This window comes from Eptesicus fuscus, chromosome 3 (genome assembly GCF_027574615.1).
Source record: "Eptesicus fuscus isolate TK198812 chromosome 3, DD_ASM_mEF_20220401, whole genome shotgun sequence".
Taxonomy (NCBI): domain Eukaryota; kingdom Metazoa; phylum Chordata; class Mammalia; order Chiroptera; family Vespertilionidae; genus Eptesicus; species Eptesicus fuscus.
In genome coordinates, this window is record NC_072475.1 from 104,736,010 (window position 1) to 104,747,246 (window position 11,237).

At 44.5% G+C, this 11,237-nt stretch overlaps 1 long non-coding RNA gene and 1 other non-coding gene across 2 annotated transcripts; one reads left to right on the top strand and one right to left on the bottom strand.

The window, feature by feature from the left end:
* Positions 1–1,395: 1,395 nt before the first annotated feature.
* Positions 1,396–11,237, bottom strand: LOC129148617 (uncharacterized). Its single transcript, XR_008555613.1, has 3 exons — positions 10,808–11,237; positions 8,436–8,511; positions 1,396–1,620 (listed from the first exon to the last, which is right to left on the bottom strand). It is a non-coding gene; the product is annotated as an uncharacterized LOC129148617 (long non-coding RNA).
* MIR9286 (microRNA mir-9286) lies at positions 9,686–9,769 on the top strand. Its single transcript, NR_129011.2, is given in 1 exon segment — positions 9,686–9,769. It is a non-coding gene; the product is annotated as a microRNA mir-9286 (primary transcript).

Below are 11,237 nucleotides of genomic sequence, written 5' to 3' on the forward strand. Positions count from 1 at the left end.
TGGGGAGGAGGGAACACCACTCAGAGCGAGGACCTTCTAAATGCATCTTTCCTCAGGGGTCCAGGACTAGAGCAGGCACAACTATGCAGAACTCACTCCCCTCCTGCCAGCTCAGCCCAGTGCCACCCCCAAAGAAGGACTGTCTTGATCTGTTTTTCCAAGTCCTGGGGGCCTGCCCTGCTGAGCTTGCTCCTACAGTGGGGACAGCTGGTCGCACCCAACCTGAATCTGTGGTGCGCTCCTCCAGGGGAGCTAGAATTGGAAACTCTAGCAGAGGCTAAGTGGTATGGCTCTGGAGTAGGGGCCACATTCTGCCCACTGAGCACCTGACCACACTGCCCCCAAGTAGGGGACCCACTAGCCCTGTCTCCTGAGCTGGTTGATCCTCCTGACTTAGCTTGCACAGAGTGGAAGAAGCAGTGGGGCACAGCCAACTTGGGTCCATCTACAGTCTTTTTTCAAAAGTCTCTGGAGGAAATCCAGGCAACCTCAGGGGCTGACAAAGTAGCTGACAGGTGGACATCTACTTCAGAGAGCCTTGGACCTTTTATTGATCTGTCCCCATCTCAGGGCTGCAGGAAGCTGAACCTTATACACAGCTTGGTGGCACCTCCCATGCACACCAAGCCCAGTAGACAGAGCCATAATCAGTGAATAACGTGGTAGCTCCAGACAGGTAGCCCAAGGTCGTTGACACATCTGACACCAACCTGCACTGGAACCCTGTCGAAGTGGGCCCAGAATTAACACAACCAATGGAGGGCTTCAAACCTCACCAAAGCTTGACCTAAACTAGCCACAAAACCAGCACACCCAAAGGACACTCTAGCACAGTGGTTCTCAACCTTTCTAATGCCGCGACCCTTTCATACAGTTCCTCATGTTGTGGTGACCCCCAACCATAAAATTATTTTCGTTGCTACTTCATAACTGTAATTTTGCTACTGTTAAGAATCATAATGTAAATATCTGTGTTTTCCGATAGTCTTAGGCGACCCTGCTAGCGGTTCTCAACCTGTCGCGACCCACAGGTTGAGAACCGCTGCTGTATCAGCTCAGAGTTAAACACAAAAAGGCAGACAAAATTCGGAGACAAAGAAATATCTATAATAATAAAAGGGTAATATGCTAATTCAGTGATGGGCAACCTTTTGAGCTTGGTGTGTCAAACTTCGCCAAAAAACTGAACAAGAGAAATCCCCAAAAAAGAATTAAATGAAATGGAAGCAACCAAAATACCAGATGCAGAGTTTAAAACAATGGTTATAAGGATGCTCAAGGACATTAGGGAAAGAATGGGTGATCTCAGTGAGAACTTAACAATAAAAGGAAAAATAATCTATCTTTAGGTTTATTATCATAGTTGTGGCAACTATCATTAGCATAGTTGTTTCACTGGTGCATACATAAGTCAAAACTTACCAAATTGTACACTTTAAATATATGTAGTTTATTGTATGTCAATTAAAGCTCAAGTTATTTAATAAAACAGTCTATATTAGGACCACACATACTTGGCAGCCCAGCATAGATTTGAAGTTTTCTCATATATTATCTCAACTGATGAGGAAGGCACTTTATGAGAATTTCTTGTTGCAAGTGGCAGTATCTCAATTCTTTCTAGATTAAGAAACAAAAATGAAGAGAGGATTATTGCCTGGTCTGGTATGAATTTTACCTTACTTATTAGCTAGTAAGTTAGCCTGTTACTATTTCATGAATGCTGGCAGAGAACACAAAACTCCTGGATCTACTTATGGCATAACAAGCAGCATGAGTACCAGCATAGTTACCTAGGTTCCCTTAACCCTTAGCCCTTCAGAGGTGACTTAGTATGACTTAGATCCGTGGTCGGCAAACTGCGGCTCGCGAGCCACATGCGGCTCTTTGGCCCCTTGAGTATGGCTCTTCCACAAAATACCACGGCCTGGGCGAGTCTATTTTGAAGAAGTGGCGTTAGAAGAAGTTTAAGTTTAAAAAATTTGGCTCTCAAAAGAAATTTCAATCGTTGTACTGTTGACATTTGGCTCTGTTGACTATGAGTTTGCCGACCACTGACTTAGATGGATGCTCTGCACACAGTAGGTTTTCATCACAGCTGAGGAACACTGAGCTTGGGAAATCCATCCGTTGTCTGGCAAACAGTAAGAAAACCTGCTCTTTATCCTGTAGGCAGACATCACCTCATCCTTCAAGATGGTTTGCTATGAACATAACTATGAGAAATGGCCCAATAAAAGTGGTCAGGGCCTTGTGTTCTTAGCACACCCAACATGAAGTATACAAGTAAGAGGGACGTAGGAAGGACAGTCTCCCTCAACAATTATTAACTGATAAATTCCAGAGATAACTCCATAGCTTTAGGCACATCTGGATCAAATAGCTCACATGATGCATTTATGCTTCTTTCCATCTCTCAGCAGTTTTTCCCAATGTGTTGGCATTACTGTCAGACAGAATTTTATGTGGTACAACTATCTCCCATCAGTCTAGCTTGGGTAACTTCCCTTTCCCTGATCTGGGACAAGAGGATAGACTGCTTTTAATTGGCCCAGGTCAGAGCACCTTTGCACAGCTGGGCAGGTTAGGTAGAATACACATGTAAGGGAGCACCATTCGATCCAGTTATCACACATCTGTATATGAACTACAATTTCTAACAGGTGGAAGTAAAGTGTCCTGAGGAAGGTGCTGTAAGGGTAGCCCTGGCCAGGGATATGTGTCCATCTCCACGCTGGGAGGTGGGATCAATCCTACCCAAGCCACCCAGAGTGGTCCACCACCCTCATGACACTGAGAAGCATTTATTAGGAATGGGAATGGATGCTGGGCAGACAAAACAACAGATACCTACTATAGGCCAGTACTGTTATCCCTACTTTCTAGTTGAGGGCCCTGAGGTTCTAGAGTTAAGGAACCTTCCCAAGTCCCATAAAACACGGGAAGGGACAGGCTCAAATCAAGGAGTATCTGATTCCAGAACACACCCAGTTTCCATTCAACTATCCCAATTCCTGATCCTTAATGAGGCGAGTCTAAGCTTATTTATTTGGTATTCAAATCCCTCCAATAAATGCTCCCGCTCTACCCACCTAATCCCAACTTCCATCATTCAAAATCTAATCTACCCTGAGAAGTCTTTACTGCCCTCATTCACTCCTGTTAGGAATCTATGCTCCTTCAATTATTCTCATTTGAAATTACCATTCTCCCCAAAACTCAAAGCCCTATGCTTTCCTAAACTCCAAGTTCTGTCCACAAAAACAAAGATTTTTACATTGGTTTGAAATAACTCTAACTCGGCACTCAATTTTCCCAATGAGGCTTAACTGCTGAGAAGACAAAGATCATGTCTTTTCTTATAAGACACAGTAGGCAACTTCTGTAGCATCTGGCCAACCCCAAACTCCTCTTCTCAAAGTTCTTTCCACCCCAACAAGTGAGGGAGGAGCCCTAGAAGCCAGACTGAGTTGAGTGAGCCACCTGCCTACACTGAGCTGATTGGACTGGGAATGGTCAGACTTTCTCCTCATATCCGGGCTTGAAGCTGGTCTGGCCACAGCCTCCTAACCCACAGGGGAGGGACCTGGAATAGTGCGGGCTGCCCCTGTGCTGTGGGCAGCACTGAGAGCCAGGGTGCAGAAAGGAAGAAAATAAAAACTCTTTATGAGAAAGAACTGGAGAGTACAATCGTCCTCTTCCTGGAGGCTTTGTGGTTCCTGACTCCAATGTCAGGGCCCGCTAGCACGGCCGACCCTGTTTTCCATGTGAACCCTCTGGACTGGTCTGAAGTAAGTCCCACCTGTGCAAGCCAAACAGCCAGGCTAACCCACCCGAGGCGGGTCTCACGGTCAGCAAGCATTTACTTTATTTCACACATGGTGGATACAACAATAAGGGAGGTGGTTTACATGCCATTACTCACTCCAGGGCATCCAGCCACTCCGTTGCCAGGGTTATTTATGTTTGTACTTTAGAGATGGCAAAAAAGGTACTGGAGGAGGAAGGCCGGTGACAAGGCGGCAGGAGGCAGAGTCCCGTGATTTACGCTGTCCTCAGGAAAGGCAGGGCGGCAGGGACGGAGGAGGGGCAGGTTGTGGGAGCTGAGACAGATCTAAGCTGAGCCAGTGGGAGGGGAAGTGAGAATTGCTCCCTGAGTCCTAGCCAGGCACACAGGGGCAATGATGAGGCCACTCACCAAGTCCAAGAAAGGTGAAGGGGAAGGAGGAAAACTGGGGAGAAAGATACTTGCACAGGCTTGTCTCCCTTTTATGAATTTCTGTAGCACAGACAGCCATAGAGACAAATTTTAAAAATCACCTGCTTTCCATTAAGGAGTCAGATTCTCCCTTTAATTGCACCATCTTTTTTCTCAGACTTGATGACAGCCTGCCATTGGACTTTTAGTCTGACAAAACTGACACTGAAGGAGAGGAATGTATTATTTGAGGCCTCAAGGTTAGGTCAATCTTGCTGGTTCTCAGTGGCCCACATTCTGTGTTGGGCCCTGTGTGGGTGAGGCCATCTGGTGAATCTAGACCAAGCCTAGGGATGTAGGGACAATGGGGAGATGGTGTTGGGGACTGTCTCTCCCCTCTAGCTTTCTTCATTTTTCCACTAAGGAGTAAATATTGTTTGTCTCACCAAGGTAGGCATCTCAGAATAAACAGTCCTGGGAGAACTGCATGACAGATCTATAACTGTATGTCACTAGCTAATTCAGAAAGGGGGGGAGAGCAGGGGTCTAATTTGGGGTGGTACTAAAAGGAAAGAGAACAGAAGACTCCGAGGGCAAACAGAAGGTTTAAGAGCTCTATGCCTTCATGAATACTGTTCCCTGTCTCTCATTCTTTAACCCCCCCTCCTTTGCTTTCACATTCCTACTCTTGCTTCAAGACCCAACTCAAACAATGTTGCTTTTTTCTTGATATCTCCCTCATACTTGTCCAGGAGCACAAGTTTCACCCTCCCTTTTCCAAACTCTATTACGGCATTTATCAAAAGGCAGGACAACCAAGTTGTTAAGCACACAAATACTGGAATTAAATTTAAATACTGGAATTAAAGTCACCTGGACCCAAATCCTGGTTTGGCCACGTATCAGCTGTGTGACCAAGATCCTTACTTTCTTCATCTATAAAATGGGATAATACTACATGCCTCAAAGGGTGATGGGGACTAAATGTAATGTGCTTAAAAGGGTGTCAGGTGTCTAGTAAGCACTGTGTAAGGGTGAGTTATCATTAATATTATTCCCCTTTCTGGGCTACTGTCACCCAACATGTGAAGCCTGGGTTTGATTTTATCCTTGGCCTCCAAATGTGACGCTGTTAAATGAATAAATATTTGCACTTGATCAGCTGACTGATGGCCACAACTACCTCTGCCCCAGGACTGAATTCCTGCTTGTCCCAGGAACCTCCCTTAAAGCACCAGGTGCCCAGCTTGTCTAACTCCTGCTGTCCAGGGTCTCCGAGTTCTACCCACACCCTGCCTTTGAGTTGTTACTCTTATGAAATTTCCAGTTTCAGCACAACCTCCCAGACCCAGACCTGACTGAAGCTCCGTGCCTGTCCGTCGAGGACCACCTCTTCTGCCTGGCTGGCCGATCTCTTACGTGTCACTCACTCATTGTGGCACCAACCCTACAGTTAATAAATCCTACTCTAAAATAACCCCAGAAAGGCAAAGACAACACTTTCTTTTTAATTACACAAGAAACACAGAATAAATTCTTATTTCCACGCCCCCACCCCCCAAAAAAGAGAAGACAAAAAACACACACATCTATAAAGATACAGAAAATACAAAGCAAAAGCCCCCACATTCATTCATCCTCCTCTCCCCAGAAACCAGCACTCTCATCGGTTCACTTTCTCCTTTAAGCATGTAAAGAAATTGTCACTTTACTTTGATTCTTTTTCTGGAATGGGATTGTTTGGGGGCTTCTTGGTTGCAACTTGTTTTTTTTTTTCATATAGCAGTTAATCTCCCAAGTTGCAGAAGATTTTTCGGGATGGCTTACAAAGTTCACTTTCCTGTTGAAGGACACTGACATTGTTTCCAAACCAGATAATGACTTCATTTAGCACAGCTTCCATTATATGAAATTATCATTTTAAAAAGTATAAATTTAAATCAGAATAAGTAATAAAAAACATTATTCTGGGTATTTGTAAAATTTGGTATTCCAATTTTTTATTTTTATAGCTGTATACAACAATAATCATAAAAACTGCATTCCTAGATTTGTTTCTATATACTTAAGTAGCATTATAATAAAAATAATTTAAGAGAGGAAAAATGTACAGGCTCTATAATCTGTAATTCTTAATAGAATCAAGCTTTTTAACCTTGGACAAGTATATTAGTTATATATTGCTGTGTAACAAATTACCCCCAAACCTAGTGGCTTAAAACAACAAACATTGCCATGGCCAGTGTTGCTCAATGGTTAGACTGTCAGCCCTCCCACTGAAGAGTCACAATTTCAATTCCAGTTGCAGGATAGATCACAGGCCTGGGTCGGGCAAGTTCAGAAGGCAACCAACTGATGTGTCTGATATCAATGTTTCTCTGTTTCTCTCTCTCTCTTTCTCCCCCTCCTCCCTCCCTTCCACTCTGTATAAAAAAAATCAATGAAAAAAATATATATATCCTTGGGTGAGGATTAACAAAAAAAATTTTTTTAACACATTTATTATCACAGTTTCTATATCACAGTGGTTCTCAATCTTTCTAATGCCACAACCCTTTAATACAGTTCCTCATGTTGTGGTGACCCCCAACCATAAAATTATTTTCGTTGCTACTTCATAACTATAATTTTGCTACTGTTATGAATCGTAATGTAGATATCTGTGTTTTCCGATGGTCTTAGGCGACCCTGCTAGCAGTTCTCAACCTGTCTCGACCCACAGGTTGAGAACCGCTGCTGTATCAGCTCAGCTCTGTTGTCACTGGGTCCTCTGTTCAGGGTCACACAAGTGCAATCCAATTGTCAGCTAGCCCTGGGGTATCTGCTGGCTATTGGCCAGAGGCATTAATTCCTTGTGTTGTTGGCCTTTATAGGGCTACCCCCATTGTGGTAGCTTACTTCACCCACAGAGAAGGCTCAGAGACAGAAATATAGAAGTCTTAGTCTTTTTGTAACCTAATCTTGGAAATGTTCCATCACTTTGGCCATATTTTGTTCATTTATAGTGAGTCTGTAGGTCCAGCTTTCACCTGAAGGAAGGAGATCACACTGGGAAGGACAGCAGGAGGAGGTTTCATTGCAGCCATCCTAAAGACTACTTATTACAAGTCACTTGGCCTCTCTGTACCTCAGCTCTATTGTCTGTAAACATCTACCTCATAGGAAACATTGTGAATATTAAAAGAATTAAAATATGTAAAGTGCTTAGCACAGTACCTGGCAGAAGGTGAGCACTAAAGAAGCTAAGTATGGATACAAAAATAATGCAAATGTATATATACTCTGCGGCAATACTCAGTACGTACTAGGTTCATGGTGGTTGTTCATGAAATACTAGCATTAAAAAACCCATAATTATTCAAAAAAAAATGTAGAGCATGTGGAAATTACCCCAGAAACAAAAGTACTTTATAAAGATGGAAGTTCCTACCCTAATTATCAGGGGGCTTCACAGCTACCTTCAAATTTCCCACAAGCTTCCCCCGCATTAGAAATTCCCACGCAGCGCGCTCCAATGCCATCCTGAGTCACCTCTAAACCTAAACAGAAAAAGCCAACCACACTTTGTTCTGAAAATGCACACCATTAGCCTGATGGCAGAAGTTGCCCAATTTACAAAAGCACACAATTTGTAAGTTACAGAAAGGGCAAGAGCTTATCTGCCTAGCTGGAGCCTTTCTCATTGTGCTCGGCAATCTAGGTGAGATTTGGGGCTCACCTATGAGGGGTTTTAAAAAAACAATATTCACCCTGACATTTTAAGGAAAGAAAGATTATTCAGTACACCCATAGTCTTTAAAGGGTAGTACGGAGTGGGAGGCGGGTTAAGGAGAGGTGTCCTGCTTTGCACATGTCCCTTTTGTGCAATCTGGGATGCAGTGGGTGGGGGAAGGAGGCCAACCTGTCATGCAACAGATGTGATAAATGAGTCACAAATCAGGAGCTGACAAAAGGCTGGACTCCCCCCACCCCCTTTCACTTCCTCCTCCCCAGGCCACAAAGTCACCCATTAAACACAGCCCAGCAATCTCCAGGGCAGATAAACCTCACACTAGTACGCATGGCCTGACAGAGAGTGCTCTAGCTCACAGTGTCCAATGTGCAAAGGCCATCTTTCTCTGTATCAAAAGTCCCAAGGAAGGAGGAAGAAGGAAGGACTGGAAAGGCCAGCCTGGCAGCCCGGAGAGGTCACTAATGTGGGTCAACCAGCAGGCCTGTTCACTCCCATCCCACCTACCTTCAACAACTGCCAAAGGAGTGCAATGTCATGAAGGTGAAAGCAAGAAGAAATTTCTCCATACCATGGGAGGCACCTGCCAGGGTAAGAGTGGATGGGTTAGTTGTATTTTTTGAAAAATAAACCAAATCTCTCTGCAGGTAATTGTTTTTCCTGTTCTTTGTTTCAACACCTCTGAAACCATATTGCCTTTTGAACAACTAGCTAGCTCCTCACTGACTGGAACAATGAACGCTCATGTCAACATGGCAAGGTGGGGTCCCACTTCTCCAGTGAGAGCTAGTGAGCCCTGGGCATGGAGGACACCTGCACTGAAAGGCCAGAGGTGGAGGGAAAGGAAAGGAATCTTGGTAATAAATTCCACTAGCTTGGGTGTTAAATTAAGAGTGGAAAATACTCTATTTTCTCCAATAAAAGTGAAACTGTGGCTGATTCTTTTTTCTGTTGTCACTATTATGTTCTTTATGATATAAAAAGGCACAAATGGAATAAATAGAATATGATTTAATTTTTTTCCTCTGAAGACCAGCTAAGCAAGGAATTTATGTAAAGTGTGCCCATAAAATTCAGTGCTTTACTTTCAGGCTGTGCAGCTGTTTTCTGACTGTGTTGAGTGTGCTAATCTTAACTCCTTAACCAGGCTATTAGTAGGAGTCGGACATAACTGAAAGGGTATAGACTAGTTAAGTAGTTAAGGAGCTTTTCCCAAAGATTATCAGCTGTGTGATCCTGAGCAAATTAATCTCCCTGTGTCTGAGTTTCAACTATAATAATGAAGATGAGAACAATAGTACCCGTCATGTAGAGTTGTTGCAAAATCCTCAGAACAAACCATCCATGCCTGGTAGGTAGTGAGCAGTCAATAAATATTAGTTATTATTATTTTGTATTCCCCCTTCCAAACTCTGACTCGCCATGTTAGAGTGCTGTTCAAAAACCTACAGTGGTTACCCTTGTCAATGAGGTAAAAGTCTTACTGGGTCAATTGAGACTCCATGCACCATCCCCATCCCCCAAGCTAATGCACTCCTAAATGCATTATCTCCCTGTGCTTTAGCTCCTGCTACGTCTTTACCCCCACCCCCCTATTCATCTGAAATCCTCCGTTACTAGAAGGTAAACTGAATGAGAACCATTCTCAGAGCCCAAACAAGGACTGTACATAACAAATACTCAGGAAACATTTACTGAATGATTGAATGACATCATATCAATTTTTTAAAGACTCAGATCATATTCCACCAATTCCATGCACATAGTCCTAAGAAATTAAGATGAAACTAGAGTCCAGAAAAAATGAAGTTTCATCTTAATTTCTTAGGACTACATGCATGGAATTGGTGGAATTATATGTTTTATTTATTATATATATATGTTTTTAGTGATTTCAGAGAGGAAGGGAGAGGGAGAGAGGGACAGAAAGATCAATGATGAGAGAGAATCATTGATCAGCTGCCTCTTGCAAGCCCCCCACTGGGATGGAGCCCTGATCATAAATGGAACCAAGACCTCCTAGTTCATGGGTTGACACTCAACCACTGAGCCACACAGGCCGGGCATCTAACAGCATATTTCTTAAACAGATTTTATTCACTGATAATCAATATTAATATTGAAAGATGAAACAGAGGGCCGGAGACCATGGGATACCAGGACACAGGCTTTATTGGCGATCACCCTGCCGGCCGCCTTCCAGAGGAGGGGGAAAGGGAAGAGAGAGAGAGAGAGAGAGGAGAGAGAGAGAGAGAGAGAGAGAGAGAGAGAGAGAGAGCGCTTGCCGGGGTGAGAGTACCTTTTAAGGGGAGGAAAAGGGGACGGGGCTTAGGGCACTCAGCCCACGCTGATTGGTGGTTTCATGTAAGGTACATGGTTAGGGGCCTAGGGATTTAGGAATTGGGGGTTTAGGGTATATGGCAGGTGCTGATTGGTGGTTCAATGTACAGTCCATATAAGGTGTTCAGGAATGTCCGGCTGCAGGTGGAGTTTACGTCATACTCCGTCCATCAGTTGGGGAAAGGGAGGATCTATCAAATATTAAACACTCACTAACAATATTTTTTAAATAGCAACTAACATTTAAGCAATGTTTATGATTGGCATATCAAACTCATTTAATTCTCACTATCCCACCTGTGAGATAGGTACTTTTTTCATTCCACTTTTGAATTGAGGAAATTGAGGCAACGGAAAAGTAAAGAAATCCAGAGTCACACAGATGGTGAGCAGAAAGCACCCTTCTTCACCCCGTCCTGTCTCTTGTTCCTTATCACTGTCTCTCCTACAAAGAACATCTGAATCCCACCTAAGTAGCCTCTTCCTCCTATTCTGGTGTCAGTGGCTTCAAGTATGAAAAGCAATTTAACTCGGAGCACCTTAAATTAACGTGCGGGTCACTCTGCGAGGCGAGTGCCTACACCTCGCATCAAAGCCTCTAACTTCGGTGGGAATCTCCGGTGAGGACGCAGCGCGCTCCACGGAGGGCCACCCGCGGTCTCCCTGGGGCCTCACGAGCCCACCCATCTTTCTGGCATTTCTAGGGGGTCTCGAAGTCTCCTGTAAGTCAACGCTGTCCACGAACTCCCTCCCGGGCCTACCAGGCAAGCCACAGGCGCTCGGTTCAACCGCGCTTTCGCCTTCCCGCTGGTAAAGAGAGTTTACTCCCCCAGGGGCGGCGAGCAGGTCCCCAAAGCGGCCCAAACCTACTCCTGGCCCCACACTAGGTCCCGTGCCCAGTGCAGGTCCGCGCTCCACCGAGAGCCCAGCGGGCCGCGCCACGCGCCCTCCCCGGCACCGGTGACTCCG